At 40.3% G+C, this 10,665-nt stretch overlaps 1 protein-coding gene across 5 annotated transcripts in view; it reads right to left on the reverse strand.

Annotated features, from left to right (window-relative positions):
• TMEM131 (transmembrane protein 131) overlaps nucleotides 1-10,665 on the reverse strand; it is a 237,339-nt gene that overhangs the window by 98,072 nt on the left and 128,602 nt on the right. The gene's annotated exons all lie outside the window — the stretch shown is intronic.

Raw genomic sequence — 10,665 nt, forward strand, 5'->3', positions numbered from 1 at the left:
TCTATAGTCCACTTGCTACTTCTACAGCTAATCTTATTTGCATAGGCCTCCTAACTTCTACAGCTTCCTTGTTTTTTCTCTCTACCTACCCCCACACAGCCACTCGTTACTAGGTTCCTTCCTAATCTCACATGACCCAACCTAAACAAGCAACTCTGTTTTCAATCCAGACCTTCCACCTGAGCCAAGCTAGTTCCATGGGCAATCTACCCATGCCTCTGCCAATCTGCCTGCCCTGTGTTTTTTCCCCTATCCTCCTACACCAATCCAAACCCTTATTTTCTAAATACACCATGGAATACTATGCAGCCATAAAAAATGACGACTTTGTGTCCTTCGTAAAGACATGGATGAATCTAGAAACCATCATTTTCAACAAACTGACACAAGAATAGAAAACCAAACACTGCATGTTTTCACTCATAGGCGGGTGATGAACAATGAGAACACTTGGGCACAGGAAAGGGAACAACACTCACTGGGGCTATGTGGGGAGGGGAGAAACAATGCGGGGGGAGGGGAGAAACAATGCGGGAGCAGGGGAGGATGGGGAGGGATAACAAATGCCTGATGTAGGAGACAAGGGGGTGGGGGGGAATGTGGCATGTATGTACTTACGCAACAATCCTGCAGGATGTGCACATGTACCCCAGAGCCCAAAGTACAATTAAAAAAATATATACAGCCTTCTTTCACAAGGTCCTCTCCTCATGCAACCATTTTGGTCCATGGTTTTTGAAATTTTACATTTTATAATCCACATTTAATAAGTTTGCATATAAACCTCAAATCCCAAGCAGCTGAAAAATGCAGAACCAGAACTGCATTTTATATTTGGTTCAACTGTCCACCATACTTTTTTTCTTCAAGAAGTTCTGTCCCTATCTTTCTTCAGTTTAGTTTATTACCTCTAATTCAAGACTTGGGAAAGTTGATAAACAGTGAACAGCTGGTAATTTTCAACAGGTTAAGAAAATGGAATGCAGGTGAAAGGGCAGGGCATGATGGCCAAACAGAAGGCTCCACCAATGTCCCCCTCCTAACAGAGATACTAAATTCAACAACCATGCAAAAAAAGCACCTTCATAAAAACAAAAAATCAGGCGAGCACTCACAGTACTTGGTTTGGTTTTAACTTCTTATCACTGAAGTTCATAATATTCTCCTCAAATTCCACGAATACATGCTCTTCATTTTAGGAGTGGAAACTGAGTGGCAAAGTTGTGTGAGGAGATCTTGTGAGTTAGGGGCTTTTACTATACTCATTTCATAGATGAAAAGAGTGGGGCACTGAAGAGGGTAGGGTAGAAAGTCTTCAATTGCTGATACCACCCGTTCTTACCCATAGCTCTCCACCTGGCAGCAGCCAAGTGGCACAGAGAGAGAATTTGTGCACTTGGGAGAGGGACAGTGCAGCGACTGTGAGACTGCAAGGGAACTCAGTGCTGCCCCATCACAGCAGAAAGCAAAATCTGGCTGAACTCAGCTGTTGCCTGCCCAGGGAGAAAGCATTTAGATAAGCCCTGGGGTGGTGGGGTGGGAACTGCCCAACCTAGCAGTCCTAACTTCAGTTCCCACTACCCTTGACACCTCAGGCTAAAGTGTTCTGGAGTTCCAAGCCCAGCACAGCACTACAACTCTCTTAGGAGTCCTAGTGGCCTAGGGCCTAGGGTCACAATTCCTAAGAGAGTCCTAGTGCACTGCAATTCCTAAGAGAGTCCTAGTGCTGTGCTGGGCTTGGAGCCAATAGACTTGAGGGGCATATGACCTAAGTTTTTATCAACAGATGAATGGATAAAGAAAATGTGCTACATATACACAAAGGACTACTATTCAGCCATGAAAAATGGTACTCCATTGTGTATATGTACCATATATACTACAACGTTTATGTGGTACATATATACAGTGGAGTACTTTTCAGCCTGTCATTTGCAACAACCTGGGTGGAGCTAGAGAACATTATGTTAAGTAAAATAAGCCAGGCCCAGAAAGACAGACTTTCCATGTTCTCACTCCTTTGTGGGAGCTAAAAATTGAATTCATGGAGATAGAGAGCAGAAGGATGGTTACCAGAGGCTGGGAAGGACAGCAGTGGGGATGGGTGGAAGTGAGGATAATTAATATGTACAAATAAATTGAAAGTATGGATAAGACCTAGCATTTGCTAGCACAACACTGTGACTATAGTAAAAAAAACTTAATTTTACACTTAAAAATAACTAAAATATAAATGGATGGTTTGTAACACAAAAGATAAAGGCTTGAGGTGATGACTATCCCATTTACCCAGATGTGATTATTATGGATTGCATGCCTGTATCAAAATATGTAACCCATAAATATATGTATCTACTATATACCCACAAAAATTTAAAAATAATTGGGGAAAAAAAGCAGCAAATTAATCAGAGGCTTTGGGTTCCTTTAAAGATAGTGAATTAGTACCTGCTGGCTCTCCCTGCCATCTTCCCTCTCCCACAACAACAATGCTGAAAAAATTTATAAGTTAGAGAGAGGTACTGACTCCAAGAAATAACCAAAAAATAGTGAGACAATCTTGAGAGAACTGAAGGCTGCTTTAAAGTGTCAGGCGAGGGAAAGTGAGTGGGAAAGGGCAGACTGAGCTGACAACAGAGGCTAGGCTAGGGGAAGGCTTTCAAACTTCCTTCCCTGTCTGCCTTGCGATAGAGCCTGTTTCTTCAACCTAGAACAGAAAAGCTTGCCAGGGTAAGGAGCTGTTCAGCAGCTGCCCTTGAAATGCTCTCCTCTAATGTCTCTCTCTGGTCCTACAAAGTCCTAGGGCTACTGAATTATGATTTAGGAAGACATCTTTGTCCCATGACGCTTCTGCCTAAGCATTGTCAGTTAAGAGTGCTGACAAATATGGGGCAATCAATAGTTCTTATGTGTAGCTGTGGAACTGGGACTCTCCATTTTGGGGATCATCTCTCCTCTTAAATTCACAAGAAGAGACAAAGGCCAGGGCTTGGCCTTCTGCCCTTCTCAATATGCATTACCAGACAGTAGCTTGTAAGTTCACACACTCAAGTAACAAGATATGTTTGGAGTAAGTAAATTAGATAATACACAGAATGTTGTGACAGACTGTAATGCTGTCTATTGCCCTGAAGTGACAAGAATGGGGCCAGGGCCAGCGGTGCTGGTTCACGCCTGTAATCCCAGCACTTCACACTTCGGGAGGCCAAGGCGGTGGATCACCTGAGGTCAGGAGTTTGAGACCAGCCTGGCCAACATTATGAAACCCCATCTCTACTAAAAATACAAAAAATTAGCTGGACGTGGTGGTGGGTGCCTGTAATCCCAGCTACTTGGGAGGCTGAGGCAGGAGAATCGCTTGAACTCAGGGGGTGGAGGTTACAGTGAGCCATAATCATGCCACTGCACTCCAATCTGAGCAACAAGAGTGAGACTCCATCTCAAAAAACAAACAAAAAACAAACAAAAAAAGAAGTGACAATAATGAATCTCCTTGTCTCGTTCTTGATGTAGGGGGAATGTTTTCATTCTCTCATCATTATGTATGATGTCAGCCTTGGGGTTTTCATCATAGATACTCTATTAGGTTGAAGAAAATCCCGTCTATCCTAGTTTTTAGGCATTATTATCATGGAAAGATGTTGTATTTTCTTAAACGCTTTTTCTGTGTTTATTGACATGATTCTTGGTTTTCCCTGTATTATGTTAATTGATTTTTTTGATGTTAAACTAATCCTGCATTCTTGAGATAAATGTCATTTGGTCATGGTGTATAATCCTTTTTAGAATTTGTTAATATTTTGTGGAGGATTTTTGCATCTATATTCAGAAGAAATATTTGTCTATATTTTCCTGTGGTGTCTTTGTCTGGTTTTGGTATTAGAGTAGTACAGACCTAACAGACTAAGTTGGGAAGTTTTCCTCTTTCTATTGTTTGGAAGAGTTTGGGAATAATTGGTATTAATTCTTCTTTGAATGTTTCACAGAATCCACAAGTAAAGCTATATGAATCAGGGCTTGTTTTCTGGGAAATTTTTAAATGATTAATGCAAACATTTTGCTTGCTGTAAGTCTATTCAGATTTTCTATTTCTCTGTAAGTCAGTTTATGTATTTTATGTCTTTCTGGAAATCTGTCCATTTCAACTAAGTTAATGAATTTGTTAGCATACATTGTTCATAATATTCTCTTGTAATCTTATTTCTATAAGGTTGATAGTAATGTTACCTCCTACATTTCCAATTTTAGTAATTTTAGTCTTTTCTGTTTACTCCCTGGTCATTCTAGCTAAAGGTTTGTCAATTTGATCTTTTCAAAGAACCAATTTTTGGTTTAGTTGATTTTCTGTTATGATTTTTCTATTCTGTATTTTATTTCCTCTGAGTTTTTATTATTTCTGCTTGCTTTAGTTGGCTCTTTTGCTAGTTTTTTGAGGGAGAAGGTTAGGTTTCTGATTTGAGATATTTTTGCGTGTTTCCTTCCCAGCAACGTTTTTGCTGCATTCTGTAAGTTTTGATATGCTTTGTTTTTATTCATCTCAAAGTATTTTCTAATTTCCCTTCTGATTTATTCGACTCACTGATTATTAAGGGGTATATTTATTATCCCAAGAATTTTTGTTTTTGATTTCCAATTTATTTCGGTAGAAAATGAAGTCATCAGAGAACATACTTTGTACAGGATGAGTATCTCTTACCTGAAATGCTTGGAACCAAAAGTGTTTTGAATTTCAGATTTTTTCACATTTTGAAATATCAGCATTATACTTATCAGTTGAGCAATCATAATCTGAGAATCTGAAATTCTTCAATGAGCATTTCCTTTGAGCATCATGTAGGCATGTGCAAAAAATCAGATTTTGGAGCATTTTGGATTTTGGATTTTCAGATTAGGCATGTTCAACCTGTATCGTTTAAATACATTTAAAATTACTAGTGTTTGTATTGTGGATTAGCATATGGCCTATCTTGGAGAACATTCTACATATACCTGAGCTGAGTAAGTATTCTGTTGTTTAGCACAGTGTCCTAAAGATGTCTACAAGTCAAGTTGGTTTATACTTTTCCAAGTCTTCTATTTCTTTATCTTCTGCCTAGATATTCTATCCATTATTGAAAACGGGGGTACTGAAGACTGTCATTATTACTGTGTCACTGTGTATTTCTCCCTTCAGTTCTGGCAGTTTTGCTTCATATATTTTGGGTGGGTCTGTTATTAGTTACATAAATATATTTATAGTTGTTATATCTCCCTGATGGATTGACCCTTTTGTAATCACTAAATGTCCATCTTTACTTGTAATAATTTTGTTTTAAAGTCTATGCTGTCTGATCTACTTTTCCCCTAGTGATGCCCCGCTGTAAAAGTGGACACTGGGGAAGGCGTGGTAGACTCTGGTCTTCTCAGCTTGCTCTTTCTAATGTGGAACCCTACAAGTGAGGTGGGCAAGATTGGGTTCCCCAGATTTCAGGCCTGCTGTATCTAGGGTACACTGTCTGCCCTAGGGTGGGGTGGGTCAAGAGAGACCCAGTCCTTTCTGAAATGTGCCTGAAACAGAACTTCTGCGACATAAAATTGGGAGTGATGAGAAATGCTAGTAGACTTTCCCTCTCAGGGTGAAACTGCAGTCCCAGAGTATAAACAGTGGTTAGAGGGAGCTTCTATAACAAAGAACTGGAGCTTGAGGGGTATGTGGTGGGGAGCATAATAGAAAAGTTGTGGCTCAAATGCCAGAGATTCCCACTGTTCTTATGAAGATTTAAAACATTTTTTTGAATGAACAATTTCCTGAAACTTTTTTAAATAAATGTCTTCTAAAAAATAAATCTCATCAGTTAAATTGCTGCTTGTTGAGATGGTCCATTGAGCTCCTTACTCCATTCTTAAAATCCCATGCCCTAATGGTATATTTGCTTCAAGTATTCAGAAGCTCTATTGGTAGATGCATATTTCCAGTTGTTATTTTTTTGTATGTAAATTAACCCCTCTATATTTATGTACTATCCTCCCTTTATTCCCAGTAATAGTGCTTCTTCTGAAGTTTACTTTGTCCAAATTAACACAGCTCTTTCACCATTCTTTTGGTTAGTGTTTACATGGTAATATATTCTCCATCCTCTTATTTTTAAATTTTCTATGTCTACACACACACACACACACACACACACACACACAAGTAGGTTTTTTGCTAGTTGCGTCCTTTTTTTTATTCAATCTGACAATCTTGGTCTCTTAATTAGTGTGTTTAGATATTTAATGCAATTATTGATAGACTTAAAGTCTATCATCACACTAGTTATTTTGATTTTTTTTTTTTTTTTAAATTATAGGGAAGCTGTGCCCGCAGACTGCACTGGAGAGGCAGGATCCCACAGGAGTTTTTCTGCTTTACCCAGGGAAGCAAAATCCTGGCCAAAAATCATTCTGTGGATTGCCCATTATGAGGCCCACAATCATTCTGTGACCTAACAGTCCAGAACAAAAAACAAAAAAGGTGGAAACAGGGATTGGGTCCTGAGGCAGTGACAGATAGGTATCCAGAATGGGTCTGTAAGAACCTATTTGAAGTTAGAGAACAGAACTCCTCTAACCAAGAAGCACTCAAAGTGTTGAATTCCTCTTGCCTCTGGTGGAGACTCAGAGCCTTTAAATAGCAGGTTCATCAATCCCAGGTGGGGTTATGACACCATGAAACAATTAGGGAAATGGGTACAGACCCAGCTGGGGCCTCAAACTATAGCTATGATAATGCAGGAAGAAGCTAAATAGATACAATATAGAAGATAAAAGTCTTCTTCCTCAAGCTTCATATAAACATATATGCAGAACAGCAGCATATAGAAATAAAAACATCCTCCTTACATCCTGAGAGTTCAACGACTGTGTGATTTCTTAAAAACAAAATAATGCTTTTACAATTCAAACAGACTTCAGGGTAACTGGTAACCATTCATGCACTTCCCTGTGAATTCCTTCTCAATGTTTTTCCTTGTGTGACTTTAATACATTCAATCTCAGCTAAGATAAAGAAGGCAGGAAACAAAATGGACAGGTAATTTGGTGTATCCTTCAAGACGACAGGATTGGAGATGGCGTCCTGCAGGAGAGTGCTGTGGGGAAAGGAGACAAGTGTGGAAGTGCTAGGACCCTTGAAGCATGGAATGGATCAGAATGCTTCATCTGCAATGCTTCTGAGGCTGGCCCAGTCCTTTCTTCCAGGGATGAAAGAGGAAAGGCATGGGCCACACCCCATAGAAATGAATGCACCCTTGCTCAGAGGAGAAGAATCATCTACTTATGTTGTTCAAAGTAGTTTGGAGTAACAAGAACAGACAGAAGTTGCCAGGAAGGGCGTCAACTGGCTATTTTAGCTGTTGCAGGCTCAAACAGAGCAGGCTGCCTCTAGCTCTGGGCAGTCCACACCACAGGAAGCAGAGGGAGCGAGCAATCCTTGGACAGACTTGCTCACAGACCTCACAGGAACAGCCTGCCTTGCCCCTCGCCATCCTCTGTTCCTTTGGTGACATGAGCAGAATCTACATCATGAAAAGTATATGACTATTTGTAAATTCAAAATGTGTTAATATTCTATGCCATGTAACAGATTACCACAAACTTTGAGGCTTAAAGCAATGCCCGTTCATTATCTTACAATTCTGTAAGAATGCCTGGTTTATCTGCTCAAGGTCTCAGAAGAAGGAATTGAAGGTGTTGGCAAGATGTGTCCTCAGCTGAAGCTCTAAGTTCTTAAGTTCTTTTAAGTTCATTCTGATTGTTGATAAATTCAGGTTGCTCTCAGTCTCTTGCCATATGACCCTACCATTTTCAAAAACAGCACAAAGAAACTCTCTTGCATCCAGTATCTCCCTTACCTCAAATATCTGACATTTCTGTTTCTGATTGTTAAAGCTAGATTTTAAAGACTCATAGATTAGGCCAGGCCCACCCAAAAAAATCTAACTTAAAGATCAACTGATTTGGGGCCTTAGTTAAAGTTTCCGAACCCTTTATAATAACACCTAGATTGGTGTTTGATTGAATAATTAGGAGAATGTAGTATGCACAGGTACATTAGAGGCCAGAAATTTTTGGAACTGTGGCCTATCTTAGAATTCTGTCGATCATAAACAGGATGTATGACTACTTGGCTGAACAGGTAAAATTTAAAAATAAAACAAAGATTTCCAAATGCCTGCCAGTGCTACTCCTGTTTGTTTCCATTATTGGCTGTCCAAAGACAGAAGTAGGGCCAAAAGGGACAGCATGAAGTATTTATAAACCAAGCTGAAGCAAACATACAGCTGTTCTCTGTTCTCTTGCAGCAGAACTATGAACTGTCCATATTTTTTAATAGTCTGAGGCTCAAAAGAATTAGAAAGCAACAGCTTTGAATTGGAGACTAGTTTGGAAAGTAAACTGCAATGTTGTGGTCAATGGCAAGTTTCCTATACCACAGAAAGACGACTGAACAAACGGCTTAGCAACTGCCCTGAGACAGACCTTATGAATGACAGTGACACAACACTGTTAAGCACAGCTTTGGGCAGGAAGTTGGGCCAAATCAATATGCAGTACTTTGTATCACTCTACTATCACAAACTACTACTATCCTCCGCTCCAAAACATTTTAGATTGAAGGTTGAGCTGGGGAGTTGATATAAAATCTTTTATGGAAAGATTGGGCAGGTAGGAATTGAAAAGCTAAGAGGCACCAAGCATCCCTTTAGGTGGCCTATTTGATTTTCTTAGAATACCAAAAAGTCACTAGAGAAAAATGCTTTTCATAAACTGAATTTATCTTGACAATAAAGACATCCACTTTTAGCAATAGTCTATTCAATGTCCATTTTTCAGAGTCATGAAGTACCTACTTTAAACTTTAGATCTGAAACCAAGATTTTCTGAATGTAATAATTATATAAGCCAAGAAACTCAGTAAACCAAGTTTCTACCCAAAGCATCTTTCACAGCTTGCAATAAATGTTTGAAAAAAGAAGTGAAACTGCCTTTGCAAAATTATGACAGTAAGGGAAATCTGACATAGTTGACTCCATCTTGCTTCTGACCTCCAAGCTGTCCTTTGTCATTTCTAGGCACAGGCAAAGCGACTTTGGGAGGAATTTAGTTTACAGTTTAACCTTAAAGCAAAATGATAACAACCTTTCCCAAAACTAAACTGCTTTTGAAAACTAATGAAAGGCCATAAGGTTAGGGTTATGAGAGGGGCCTGGGATAACTGGCCATTGTTTGGAAGATCATGAGATTACTAAGTTTCCCAATCACTCCTGTACGTAGTATTACTACTGTAGAACCTAAGATTAGTCTTTTTAGAGATTCTTTCAGACTTTTGCATTTCTGACAACTGGCTGACTCAACTGGTCCTTTGGCCCCAACCCAGAGGCTGACTCAGAGCAGGAGGACCATTTTCCACACCCCTATGATTCCATCCCCAACCAATCAATGTTCCTCATTCCCTCACCCCCTGCCCACAAAACTATCCTTGAAAAACCCTAATCTCTAAGCCTTCAGGGAGACTGATTTAAGTAATAAATCCATCTCCTGTGTAGCTGCCCTCGTGTTAATAAAACTCTTTATTGCAATACCATGGCCTTAGTGAACTGGTTTTGTCTGTATAGCAGGCAGGAAGACTCCGTCAGGCAATCACAAGAGCTGCTGTGGAAACAGAAAAACATTTAACAGCACTGGCATAAAAACTGGCCAGGGGGTGGGGTGGAGGGGTGGTGGTGGTGGGAATGGAAGGGGAGCCAGTGGTGTCTAGATTGCTCCATGGGATTGTTACAAGGAAGAGGAGAGAAGGGGGGAAAAAAAGAGGGGGAGGGAAAGGGATGGAGAGCAGACAGAATAAAAGGTAGGTTTACAGAATAAATTTAAACAAAGAGGTTGAAAACAAAGAAAGCTAATTTTATCAGTTTATTGTGAAACAAATTCTAGAGGGGAGTAGGATGATCAGGGTAATGAGAGGAGTCAGCATCGGGGTCAAGAAAGCAGCAAGGGAATTTCTAGATGCACCCTTACCGAAAGGCCTGATACTCTTTAGAAGATGCCATGAGTTACATAGACACTAACTCCATTTCTTATCTTTGACGGCTGACAGTTTTCAAGCCCCAATGATGCCCCTTTACCTTCTGCTCCACATCTGCGCAAGCCAATAAGAAAGCCCGCACGTTCTCTCTTGGAGCTAGTGAGAAGTTCCAATCATGCAAACCCACTCCAGCCTTACTCCCTAAACATAGTAAAACCAAGCTAGTCTTCCTTCTCTGCTCTCTCCAGCCCCTTCTTCCATCTGCCTACCATGGTCATCCCCTAGAAGCTTCATTCAGTGAGTATAATAAACCTTTTAACCCTGCTGGTGTGTGTGCATGTGTGACATCAACAGTCTTGATATCTGAACCAAATTCTGGGCGGGGCTCCATCTCATCTCAGCAGGATTAACACCACCATGGAAACAGAGAGAAGGCAGTTTCTAACCCTGCTAGTTAGAGCTTCCCCGTGGATGGAAGACACAGAATGCAAGGCTGAAGAGCAGTCAGCGAATTTCTTCCCATCGCTGAGGAAAAGAACACTGGCAGTGAGAGAATAAGCCAATACACAGGGAGGCAGAAATAAGAGACAGAAGACTCCTGCTGGTGGTACAGCAAGTGAATG

This window comes from Saimiri boliviensis, chromosome 1, assembly GCF_048565385.1.
Source record: "Saimiri boliviensis isolate mSaiBol1 chromosome 1, mSaiBol1.pri, whole genome shotgun sequence".
Classification (NCBI taxonomy): Eukaryota; Metazoa; Chordata; class Mammalia; order Primates; family Cebidae; genus Saimiri; species Saimiri boliviensis.